The 7,286-nt window shown below is 40.1% G+C and overlaps 2 long non-coding RNA genes across 2 annotated transcripts; both read right to left on the reverse strand.

Annotated features, from left to right (window-relative positions):
* Positions 1–12: 12 nt before the first annotated feature.
* LOC121655590 lies at positions 13–1,055 on the reverse strand. Its single transcript, XR_006013247.1, has 5 exons — positions 1,013–1,055; positions 804–892; positions 466–528; positions 172–239; positions 13–86 (listed from the first exon to the last, which is right to left on the reverse strand). It is a non-coding gene; the product is annotated as an uncharacterized LOC121655590 (long non-coding RNA).
* Positions 1,056–1,123: 68 nt separating this feature from the next.
* LOC121655634 lies at positions 1,124–4,526 on the reverse strand. Its single transcript, XR_006013259.1, has 4 exons — positions 4,479–4,526; positions 1,693–1,807; positions 1,429–1,544; positions 1,124–1,322 (listed from the first exon to the last, which is right to left on the reverse strand). It is a non-coding gene; the product is annotated as an uncharacterized LOC121655634 (long non-coding RNA).
* Positions 4,527–7,286: the final 2,760 nt, after the last annotated feature.

Below are 7,286 nucleotides of genomic sequence, written 5' to 3' on the forward strand. Positions count from 1 at the left end.
CATTTTGAACGTTACTACTCTCCTTATCACTGCCAGAGTCCTCCTGTTCCTCTTCTACAAGAGGTGCATAGAGTTGTGTGTATTTCCTGAGAAATGGTATACAAATATTTATAAATTGTTGATATTTCCAAATTAACATTACTCTTGAACTTTGCAGAGTAAGAAAAATACCTATAGCATGGAGTTTCCAGTGCAGATGTTGATGTTCCTGGGCCCTCTTCTGAGTCAGAAAGTAAAATCTGTGTCAGAAATCATGAAAAACAGATTGGTGAATCGTGGTACTGAAATATAAAGATTTAAAATATCCTATCTAGAAACAGATACGCATGTAAGGAAAGATGATGTGGATCTCAAAGTCATTGTGAAACACTGATTAAGCAAATTGTAGAACAAGTGTATGACAATATTTTTTTAAGAAAACTACATGTGAAGAATAAACATTCAAATTAGGGAGCCACATATTACCGTATCAGAGCCAATGTGCGATTCTCCGTCATTGCTGGTACTGTTCAAGGCAGGATCCCAAAGCTGGAAATGCATACATATCCAGTATACTGTACATCAATGTAACATTTAGGTTTGGTTTACAAAATTATTTTATGTTATGTTAATTATAATCAATGTTAGAATGATATAACATCTCTGCAGGACAATATATCTAAGTGGTATTTTGGCATTTAAAATATGTCATGCATCCTGTTATTTAAAAACTACAGTAGGTTAAGTGTAATTTTTGTGGCTTTGTTCAGTCTTTAGGCATAACCTATAGTACAGATCTGCATAATAGCAAATGTTACATTCACCAGTGTATCAGCTGAATTGAATTCTGCAGCACTTCTGCTTGTAATGATCACTTCTGAGTCAGATGTGTCGGAGCCTGAGGTGGATCGAGCTGTGAAATACAAGACCAGACATAAGATTTAAACTTAAATATTTTGACTTCAAATTTTACAGATAGTAAATCAGTTGAAGACAGTTCTTGTTTGTTTGGTTAGTACTTTCATTTACTTACAATAATTTTGGAAATCGGCAGCTGTACATATGTACACTGTGATGCGTTGGTATGTCTTTCCCACTGCGTCTTTGTACTGTTTCAGAGTGAATGGTGTTTCTGTTCCTGGTATGTTAATTATCCTTGTACCATCAGGGTAAAGTAGGAAGTAAGGTCCGCCTTGCAAATTGCTGTTGAAGTCCTTCAATTTTTGTACAGCTGCTATTTGCAAGTGCTCAGCATCCAGCTCTGGATTCACTACGAGTGGTAGAGCTGTTCCTCTTACAGGTTTTAGTGCTCCATCTTTCAGTTGCATCAGGGCAACTGAAATCTACAGATAAACAGATATTAAGGGTATTTGTAATCATATTCCTTGAGGCAGTACAAATACACAAAAAACAGGAAAAAGAAAAATCATTAACGCTGGCAAAAATTACCTTCACACTGCTCTCTTTCAGAGGTCTTTTTTTCTTTTTGAAGAATGACTGCCTCTCCTTCTCTTTTAAACTGCGGAACTTGTGGAATGACTCCACTGCACACTTTACTGTGCTACCTGGTTCAAAATGCAATCAGATCTTATTAAGAGAATAAGTGAAATATGAGAATATGTCTCTGATCATCTTGTTCAGACATGTTTTATAATTATACTGTACAGTACAGTGTCACTCCAATTTAAATAAAATGTTTTTTTAAGATACTACCTTCAGATGTTCCAGTCTTATCATGAGTCAAGAATTTGATATCCTTGCCACATGAACTGCAAAATGGAGTTAGTGACTCCAAGCTGAATCCACAAAAAGGGCAATACATTTTCCTCTGCAAGAAAAAAATATTCAGTATTATTGGGCAATTCCTCAGACAAGTAAACTTTTATAGATGTAGTTTGGCATCAATGTAATCACATGCAACAGTTCTACAGGCAAACCATGAGATGTAAAATAAATAAATACAAATAATAATTATGTTCATGCCATATGCTAAAAAGGTGAGTTCACTGCTTTTTGGGGCGATTTTGACCACATTAGACCAGGTCTTGCTTAAAAACAAGATCTAGACTTCAAACCTGGGCTGAAAGCATTTAGATTCATTATAATAGGTTCATATATATAAATGCTTTTTGTGTGAAAATGCAAAAATGGCTCATTTCGTGGATTTTAATGGTGGTTTTGTGAAACATTTTTTCTAAGTAAATTAATAAATAAATTAACAATGGTCATTTGTTGGATCCATTTACAGTTTTTCTCTATTGCCAAAACACAAAACCCAGTACTCTAAACCAAATGACCAGTTGCCTAAACACATTTAGTAAAACTCCCCCCCTTTTGCCACAACCACAAACACAATTCACCTGTAGACACTGTTCACAAAACCCATCCCCTTTTTCTCAAAACTCAAAACAAAATTTGCCGTGCTAAAACACATTTTGCATATAACTCTGCTCCAATATGCATTGTGAAGCTCATGTGATGCAAAATGCTACCCACAATCAGCAAAACTTGAACACAATGAACATACCTGGTGTCAATCAGTAAACACAACGACTCATAATTGAAAACACCTATTGCAAATGATGTGACCACACCTATATAAGTCAGTGCAGTTTGCTGAAAGTTCAAAAACAAAAATGGATGATGAAGACAGAAGAAGAGGAGTTTGTGTCAGAGGAGGGAGAGGAGTTTGTGTCAGAGGAGGCAGAGGAGTTCGTGTCAGAGGAGGCAGAGGAGCGGGCCGAGGAGGGAGAGGAGCAGGTCAAGGAGGGAGAGGAGCAGGTCAAGGAGGGAGAGGAGCGGGCCGAGGAGTGGGCCAAAGAGGGCGAGAAGCAGTCCAAAGAGGAGCAGGCCAAGGAGCGAGAGGAGAAGGAGGGCAAGCAAGACAACGCATTTTCATTACAGATGAAATGAGAGCAACAGTCATTGTCCACGGCATGACAATGACCGAAGCGGGACAACGAGTCCAACCAAAACATCACTCTCTGCGCTGCCATGAGTTCTAGAGGGCTTCTCCACCGGCATGCTGAACTTGGTGCCTACAACACTGAGCGTCTCCTCACCTTCCTAGGAGAGCTCAGAGATGTTTTGCATGACAATGACCACCTGAATGCTCGGCCAGCAGATCACCACGACCAGCAGATTCCTGGACCGGCTGATCTTCCCATATACGTCATCCTCTGGGACAATGTTAGCTCCCATCGCAGCATCCAGGTCAGAGAGTGGTTTAACATCAATCAGCAATTCATTAATGTGTGTCTGCCACCCTACTCTCCGTTCCTAAACCCAATAGAGGAGTTCTTCTCAGCATGGCGGTGGAAGGTCTATGACCGCCAACCTTACACTAGAGAGAACCTTCTCAGGGCTATGGACCTGGCCTGTGATGATGTGGCTGTGGAGGCGTTCCAAGGCTGGGTGCGGCATGCCAGGGCATTCTTCCCACGTTGTTTGGCTATGGACAATATTGCCTGTGACGTTGATGAGGTCCTGTGGCCCGACCCAGCCCGACGACGTGATGCCTCTCCATGATTTCGGTGTCAACATACAACATACTGTGTCAATTTTCAACGTACTGTAATAAAAGAAATCGCACCCTGAACATTGTGTTCTCAATTGTTACTGTACAGTATCTATTGTGTGTAATGGATCCTCCATGGAGTTTAGTACTCATTTTTGCATTGAGTTGTGATATTACTGCATTTTCTGCATTATGTAACTATTCCCATGAAATGCACAAATCTATAGAAAATGCCCAAAACATATTTGAGAATAAATAAGGGTTGCTCAAATGCATCCTGGCAGTTGTGAAACTGTAAAAAGAACAGTCTCACACTGTGAAAATTGTGCTTTCAATTTTTTTGGTAATGTGGTTAATGATGCTCAGTAGTGTTTACATTTTTGCAGGCCTTGAGTGGTATTTTGGTGTCAGAGTTTGCTTTTGAGCATATGAGCAACTGTTTTGGTGTGATGGGTTGGTTTTGAAAAGAAACTGTGAGGTTTAGTGTACGTAGCTTTAGAAAAGTGTTTTGTGTTTAGAGTTTTGTGAAAAGTGAGGGCAGTATCGTGAAATGTGTTTAAGCAATAGAGAAAAACTGTAATATCTAACCCAGATAAGCCTTTGTCCTGCTGAAAAACTACCAGACCTACACGGCAATCACTAACCTCGGACCTCCTGAGCCACTGCCCTCCAAATTTTACATATTTCCCTGTTGCCTGACACACACCCGATTCAAATCATTGCATCATTAAGAGGCTCGTGCAGAACTTCAAAAGCTGCTGGAGATCCATCTCATTTTGATCATTTGTATTGCAACCAGGAAATCACTAAAACCTGCAGGATACTGGCTCAAGAGATCCGTAGTTTGGGATCCCCTCTATGTCGACAGTTCACATTACTACCTCGAACAATGACTCTTAATTTACACATAAAAAGTTAAAAGCATTCATAAAAGCGCATGCTGAAATTAATAAACGTTATTAACAAACAGTATTTTACTTACTTCTCCGGCTGCTTCCTAAAATCTCCAACTTCCCATCTGTTTGGACTGAAACTTGGTGTAGCTAACTTCCGGTGGTAAAATCTTAAAAAAAAAAAAAAAAAAAAAAAAGACAACTTCCGTTGTGGCTTATTGTGTTGTGTTGCGGTTTATTTTGTAGTGTTGTGGTTTATTGTGTTGTGTTGCGGTTTATTTTGTTGTGTTGTGGCTTATTGTGTTGTGTTGCGGTTTATTTTGTAGTGTTGTGCCTAATTGTGTTGTGTTGCGGTTTATTTTGTAGTGTTGTGGTTTATTGTGTTGTGTTGCGGTTTATTTTGTAGTGTTGTGGTTTATTGTGTTGTGTTGCGGTTTATTTTGTAGTGTTGTGCCTAATTGTGTTGTGTTGCGGTTTATTTTGTAGTGTTGTGGTTTATTGTGTTGTGTTGCGGTTTATTTTGTAGTGATGTGACTTATTTTGTTGTGTTGCGGCTTTTATTTGCTGTGACACCTCTGGGCCACCGTACTCAGCAGTCCAGGCATGTACTCAAGACCTGGACCGGAGGGTCACCACGGTCTTTAAGACACAAGACTCACAAACACTTTGGCAGCTGGACGTCCCGACCGAGGAAAAGGTGAAAATAAAATGTGAATAGAATCTCCAAGTGTTAGTTCCAGTGGACTAAGTCCGTCCTGTAGTGTGTGTTTGCTCATGTAGCTGCAGGCTGTGCTGCTGCTCCCATTAAAGAGAAACACACTTCTGAGAGTCATAGAAGCATCAGCAGTGGCAGCTGGGGAATAACGTGTTGTATGACATGTTGTCAGAGGACAGAAAGTCTTTCTTTGCTGGAGGCTGCGTTCACACCTAATAACCTGCAGACTCTAGACCCGGTCCAGTTGGGGGTCTGCTCCATTCTTCCTGCCCCAGTTAATGGGACTATTTTATTAACACACTCTCCTCACCAGAGCAGCTGTTACAGTCGTCTTTCCACCACTTATCTGGATCACACATTACATAATTAGTTTATTCACAAGCTGATGGGATAAAAATAAAGCTGGTAAAATGAAGCTGCTCTTTTATTTTTAGTCTTTTAGTAAAACACAAAGAAAAGTGACTTTTCTTTTAGGCTGAGTTTTATCAAACATGTTTCTGTCAGTTCAGATAAAGAGTTCTGGAAACTGCTTCCATCAGTCCAGTCACATCACTGTTGGAGCTTAGTGTGTGTTTAACACAACTAGCGGCCGTTTGCTCTGTCCGTAACCACGGCAACATGAGGACGTCTCAAAGTATTTACACTGGCTAGAGTTTGATTTAGTTAGTGAAGGTTTGCATGATTCATTTAACATTTAACAACTGTGGGAACTTTCTACAAACATCAAATATTAACTATAAAATGAATGTGTTCTATTTTCAGGCTAAAATCAGGATCATGATACTGGAAACAAGGACGTCGTCCTTCTTCTGGGACATCCAGCTGTTCTCTCATCAAACGTGGCACAAAGTAGAAGCTGCTGAACGAGGGCATGAACTGAACGGATCTGAATTCCAGAAATCTGGGACCAACGGAGTTCCTGAACCAATAAGAGACGCCTTTGGAGGGAAGCTGTCAGCTGATGTCAGGTCTGCACTTATATGTCATTGTTCTTTCTATCAATGTGTAAACGTGCTGTACTGACTACTGACATGGATTTACCTTCATGATTCATGTAGTAATTAATAAAGTACACGTGGTAAATTCCTGTAAATTCCTGCTGACTCATGTTATTGACGGTAGACCTGCTGAGTCATGTCCTCATGAAGGATGGAAAACAAGCAGATGTGTCGCTGCTTTATTGGAGCTGCGTGTTGAGCGTTAATAAGTTTGTTGTTGTTGTGTTTTTTAAGGACTGTTTACTTGAAACTTTTCTACATTGTACTTGATGTTTTCCAGCCTAGAGTTTCTGACGGCATGTGGCAACAGACTGATTTCAGCCAAAGTGCAGCTGGACAGCAGCTGGATGCAGATCTGATACACAAAGTCTAGAAATGGAAAGTTCTGTCCATCAGACCAACACAGCGGATTCTGGGATGTTCTGCTCTCTTGGTGAAACAAGCTAAACATTGTCAGTCAGCACTAATCTTTGTAATGTCAGCTCTTCATGAACTTTCTTTAAACTTTGTGTCTATGAACAAACTGAAGACGTGTTAAATTTCTAGCGAGGAGTAAATGTGGGGCTTTGCTCTGGAATTTGACTGAGATCTAATAATGAGGGAATCTGGTTCTCTACAGAGATGCCGATCACCAAAGTCTGGACAACACAGCTTTTAAAGAAACCAACTGCTGACTTTTCACATACTTTTCAGTTTAACGTGTAAATGTCGTCTTTTTGTGCATTTTTACTGAATTTTATTTGAGCTTTTTTCTTTTTAAACCAATAAAAACCTCTTCAATCTGTCTGTCTCTGTCTTAGATTCAGAGATGGACTGAAAACACTTGGTGTGCTGGACTAAATCCAAGCTCAGCTCTTCTGTGCTGGTCTCCTGCAGCCTCTCAGCTGATGTGGCTGACAGTCTTTTCATTATCCGCCATCTCCAGCTGGCAGCAACAGAAGCTGCTGAGGAAGTTCTTCCTTTCTGGAGACACACGCAGAAGTAAATCCATGGAATTTGACCATTTCTTCTTCTAACTGAAATATTTAGCTGCATCTGGTCATTGTGTGTCAGTTTAGAATAGTAAGAGATGTTCTGCTTTCTGTTTATTGTCCAGTTTCTTTCTTCCTTTTCCACCAGATGAGGAAGGAGCAGAAACTGGGAACGATCCTCGCCTTTTCCACAGGAGTCAACACTCCTTCACC

The sequence above is a fragment of the Melanotaenia boesemani genome, chromosome 2 (genome assembly GCF_017639745.1).
Source record: "Melanotaenia boesemani isolate fMelBoe1 chromosome 2, fMelBoe1.pri, whole genome shotgun sequence".
In the NCBI taxonomy this organism is placed as follows: Eukaryota; Metazoa; Chordata; class Actinopteri; order Atheriniformes; family Melanotaeniidae; genus Melanotaenia; species Melanotaenia boesemani.